This window comes from Montipora capricornis, chromosome 6 (genome assembly GCF_036669925.1).
Source record: "Montipora capricornis isolate CH-2021 chromosome 6, ASM3666992v2, whole genome shotgun sequence".
NCBI lineage: Eukaryota > Metazoa > Cnidaria > Anthozoa > Scleractinia > Acroporidae > Montipora > Montipora capricornis.
The window spans coordinates 56,281,382-56,287,078 of NC_090888.1; the positions used below are offsets into that span (position 1 = coordinate 56,281,382).

At 40.4% G+C, this 5,697-nt stretch overlaps 1 long non-coding RNA gene across 1 annotated transcript in view; it reads left to right on the top strand.

Annotated features, from left to right (window-relative positions):
* Positions 1–333, top strand: part of LOC138052559 (uncharacterized) — a 1,149-nt gene extending 816 nt beyond the window's left edge. The window contains exon 2 of the long non-coding RNA XR_011133112.1: positions 1–333. This exon is cut by the window's left edge and continues 293 nt beyond it. This is a non-coding gene — a long non-coding RNA (uncharacterized lncRNA).
* Positions 334–5,697: the final 5,364 nt, after the last annotated feature.

The window sequence follows — 5,697 nt, forward strand, 5'->3', positions numbered from 1 at the left end:
GTAAAAAATATGTTTAGAGTTTTTATCATAACTTCTCATCTTGGTCCTGATGGACTTCAAACATGCTCTACCATTTTGCACAAGGAACTTGTCAATCAACCATTACCTTTTGCTGTATTTGCAATAAGATCTTTGGATAGCAATTGATTTATTTTTCTTATCCCTTATCTGTAGATATCCTATGTCTGTCACATAGTTAGTTTTAAGCTTTTATTTCCTGTAGTGTATCTTTATTATAGTTAGCACATGACCCCACAAGCATGTAATTATTGCTTTAATATTGATTGTGTTTGAATAAAGGATATTGTTGTCTTGTCTTGTAGATAAGGCAAAACAGCCTCAGGTGTATTTGCATTATTATTTCTGAGTGTTACTTTTAAAGGGCAAACCATTAAAAAGTGCACATAGTTTGCAGGAGTCCAGGAAAATTATTCCAAATATTCATTGATTTGAAGTTCCTGAAGCAGGTAAATCTTGAAGAGTTTACGTAACAATGTTTGGAATATACAACATTTCTATTTGGGAATGTTTAAGTCCACAGAATTTATTTTCTTTAAGTTGAGAAGTACTGTAAGAGCTGTCAGGTAACTCAGATGGAAATTTGACAGACCTTAGCTGTAACTCAAATTATTAGTACAGTTTTGGTCATTAGTGGAACATAATATTTTATTGGGACATTTTTTAGTGAGTGATTAACCCTTTGACTCCAGGGGATTCCCCATTGACAAGTAAAATCGTCTGGTGTTAGACAGAGTAAAATGCTAAGTATGGCCGGTTTAGGGGTGAAAGGGTTAAAGTGCTATTGTTAGTTTGACTTTCGTTTTCTTCATTTGAACCAAAACAAGTGATTAATCATCACCTCCACCATGCTTTGCTTTGCGTTGCTTTGGCTTTTAGAACAAAGTATCAAAGTTGAAGCTGGTGGCTCAAGGAGTAAACTATAAAGACTATAATGGTATTTGAGTATTATATTGTAGAACAAATTTGCCTATATCATTAAATCAATGGGAATCCAAACATGAGGATGCAGTTTGCTCAGGAGGGGTTTTCCCTTTAAAAATGGCAGGCCACTTATTGGATTTTTTTTAAAAACAACCCTTAAAGGTAACAGAACCTTATTTTGTGGACGTAGGCTAAAGAAATCTGACCCCTTAGAGGAACCAGTTCTAAAGTGACAAATGACTGGCAAATAACTTTTACTTATGAATTATTCATAAGTAAAAGTTATTTGCTCATGTACCAAATTGTCTTACAGTTCCAGTCATTTTTCAGATTGATAGCCTTAAATGTACTGCAGCAACTCCACCAGCTGTTTGGTCTCAGCATCATAGGCAGTACAAATCCACATTTTTTTCTCCAAAAAGGAACAAAAAGAACCCCTGTCATTTTTGTAAGGGAGCCCCCCTTGGGGCAGTTTGTTTACTTTACCACCATTGTTTAATACTATCCAGGGACTAAATCAAGAATCTGAAATAGATTACAGTTTGAAAAAATATGCCACTTTTTTTTACTTCTTACACTTACTGCATTCAACTTTAATTTATTCATCCTTGGAAATGGTAGGAATGATTAGTATTCTTTAAAGCAGTTGCTAAAAATTCATTGCACCTAATGTTGAAATATTTTTTCCATATGGAAAGGTAACAGCAGTTATTTCTGTGAAAGCCTTCTCCAGAAAACTCCAACATGGGATTACGCCCCTTTCAAATGTAGCTTTGTATGCTTTTGCTCGATGACTTTTGAACACGTATTACATAAATATGAAGTTATGGAGTTTTTGAAAAGTTAAATCTAATGGAAGGGGATTTAAATTATTGAAATCACTGTGTTGCAACCAGAGTCCACAAAGAGAGGTTAAATAATCTATTGCACTGGAAGTATTTAGTAGGCCAGCATGAAATTTGTTTTGGATAATAGCACTGAATCACCTTCAACAAGTTTTCTAAATTTTGAAGATGCCTAATTTTATATCCTCCTGCTGTTTTATTGCTGGAAGATAAAACCATTTCTTGATTAATTATTTTTGTTGTCACATTAACCCACTACAATGTGTTGAAAGTGTATTATTAGCTGTAGTAATATTTTGTTACAGTAAAATCCCCCCTGCTAGTGAGCTGGATTTCTGAATCAAATTTTCAACTTGGAATACCGGTATTGTTGTTTTGGCTATTCAGAGTTAACCTAATCTATGTTTATTTCTATAATTTGGAGGGAAGCAAACGATTGGCATTTGCTTGAAATGACTATAGCAAAATATAATTGCAACTAAAAGGTTTCCTTCTAGTGTACCCAATATGAGGTGCTTATATGGCATGTTATGTATGACATTGGCGCTAAATTCACTTTAAAATTTATCTTTGAACGACTGAAATACATTTCTAACTTTTCAGGGACGTCATGCATTTTTTTTTCCTCCGTCTTAATAAATTTGCCTCCATGGACCACTTGAATGGCCATTTTAACAACTTAATTTTGAAGAAAAATGCAAAAATCTTAACATTTTCTGCTAGATGCGGACCCCCGAGGAAACTGTGCAAATATTTAGTCGAAAGAGAAACCATTTGGAAATTTAGTGATATATTTTTTGCTCCACTTTTTAAAAGATAAACGCATGAATTGAAATCAAGATGGTACTTCATTAGCCGGTAAGCTCCACAAACAAATTTCCACTCAAACACTGTCGCAGCAACCTGGACTCGCGTTGACCTTGAAATTGTTAAAGACTGAATTTCCCTCGTAGCACTGTTGGCTAAAAAGTACGGTGGCCCACAACTAAAAAGAGAATCTCGCTGGCATAAAAACGCACTATGCAGTCAAAACATTCGTCCGTTTTACTGGCCTGAAAAAGGTCTTTTTGTTATCGACGGAGATCGGATAAACACCCGATGGCAGCCATGTTTTTCGCCAGTGAACAATAAGTCAGTGGTTACCGTCTTGCGCACGCGTCCTTGAAAGGCAACCTTAGCCAATCAGCGGTTTTTGAGACCTGTCACAGACATCGCCTTTATCGGAGTTATCAGCGGTTTTACCACATGAACGAGGCTAAGGGCTGGCTAAGGGGTCATTTTGTAACTTTAACTTTATTCATTTATATAATATTACGCAAGTATCAACTTAAAGTTTTCAAATGCGCAGCCGACCATTAAGCCCGTTTTGCATGTAGTTTTAAACAAAAGAAAATGTGCCTGCAGGCTCAACTCCAATAAGGACCATTGTAGCCTTACTCGTCCTTTGAAGTAAAAGCTGGAGGAGGGGTTGATACGGTTACACGTAGTTTGGCACGGTGACGTTTCCCCTGGTTTATTCCCTGCATAAAGATAACTCAACGACTCAGACAACTGGCATGCAGATTCAGGCGTGAACAAACCTTGAGGGAGTAATTCGCAGCTAATACAGCTAATAAAACGTCGAGGGATACAATTTTCTTTCTCACATGCCCGGAGGGTGTAACAGTATCTGACGTCATATGTTGTTATGTGACTCAACGATTTCTCACGCGCTTTGATTACGTAACGTGTAATTTAACACGTGTAGTTTTGCTCGGGATTTTTAGTAACGGCTGAATAAACCTTTTGGAGTTATACTTTGAGCCAATTTTACATGGTGTCAGAAGTGGGATCATCGACTAAAAGGTCAGAAAAGTCATTAAGACTCAACAGCAGAATTCAAGAACGAAATGAGCGATCTAATAGGTTTTGAATCACCGAGAACTGACTGGACTCCGGGACCGGATTTACCGCAGAGGTTCAAGCGTTTTCGACAGAAATGCGAATTTCTATTTGATGGACCACTCAAGGCACGAACCAACGAGCAGAGATGTGGATATGTCCTTCTGTGGACCGGCGACTACGGTCTAGACTTGTTCATTGTTCAACACTTGGAACTTGAGCAGTGAAGAACAAAGCAAACTCGGCGAATACTGGAAGCGATTCGAAGAACATGTGGAACCCCAGTCCAACCACATACTCTCCGAAACCTAAAGCAGAACGGACGGCCCCTTGATGATTTTCTGATAGAGGCCAAGCTGTTGATTCAAAACAGTGGCGGCTACTTGTCCGAACTCCACGACGAATTACTGAGAGACGCGCTCGTGTTCGGCGTTGATTCCGACGTCGTGAGAAAGAAATATATCGCCGAAGAAAACGACGTCACACTCAAGAAAGCCAGAGAAGTCGCTCGCACTGATGAAGCTACCAGGCAACAGCTCCAAGCAATGACAAGCGAGGCGGATACAACACACGTCAACTCACTACACAGAGCCAAAGGCAACACTAAAAGTAAAACCAAACAAAGAGGTCCGAGAGACGACAAAGCCCGGAAACAAAGAAACGACAAGCAACTATGCAACCGATGCGGCAATGAGACCCACGCGGGCGACAAAAAATGTCCAGCTAACGGTGTTGAATGCCACTATTGCCACAAACGCGGTCATTTCAGCAAAGTTTGCCTGAAAAGAAAGCAAGTACACGAAGTACAAAACCATACAGCCGGTAAATAAGAAAACAACTCCGACTTGAGCGATGATGATATGTTCCTGGGATCACTGACTTGAGGTAGACAGTATAAACAACGGCAACCGCAACAAAGTATAGTATGCAAATTAGACACAGGTGCAGAGACTAATGTAATACCCAAGACAGAGTTTGACAAGATCATCGCCTGTCCAAGCGACAAAGCACTTGGACCACCACAGATCCTCACAGCTTATGGTGTCCAAAGATTGAATGCATGGGTACCTGCCAGCTATTTATCCACCACAAAGATAGGATAAAGGAAGCAACCGTCACAGTAACCAATGTACAAGGAACCGCCATGCTATGATGTAAAACATGTGAGGAACTCGGGTTTGTCACCATCAAATGCAGCATAGAGAGCACCCCGCCGCTAACGAAGGAAACCCTTCTTAGCAGCTACCCGGACTGCTTCGAAGGACTAGGAACATTTAAGGACATGAAACCTTACCATATTACGCTTGACCCGGCAGCAGAACCGGTTATACACCCACCGCGGTCAGTTCCAGTGCACCTTAAGGACCTTTACCGAAAGGAGCTAGACGACATGCTGAATCTCGGTGTCATCACACCTGTTGACAGGCCCACCGACTGGGTCAACAGTATCGTGTTGAGTGAGAAGAAAACCGACAAAGGAGAAGTCACCAAGATCAGAGTCTGTTTAGACCCCCGAGACCTCAACAAATGGGTCAAAAGGGAACATTACCGTCAAAAGACAGTTGATGAGGTGGTGACCGAGCTAAATGGCGCTCAGTTTTTCACCATTGTCGACGCAAGGAAGGGGTACTAGCACGTACCACTCGATGAAGAGAGCTCCTACCTCACTACCTTCAGCACGCCATTCGGCCGATATCGCCTCAAACGTCTCCCATTTGGCCTTGTTGTTTCATAAGACGTGTTTCAAAAACAGCTCGACACAGCATTCAAAGGTCTCGATGGCGTCGCCGGTATCGCTGACGACCTATTTGTATATGGATCATCTGAAGTTGAGCACGACAGAAACCTGTCCAAACTCATGGAAAGAGCAAAGCAGAAGGGCGTGGTATTCAAAAAAGACAAAGTGCAGTTCAAGTGTAATAAAGTCAGCTTCTTTGGACACACCTGGACGCCACAGGGAGTCAAACCTGACAACAAGAAAGTATCAGCAATCATAGACATGAAACCGCCTGAGGATGTCAAGAGCCTA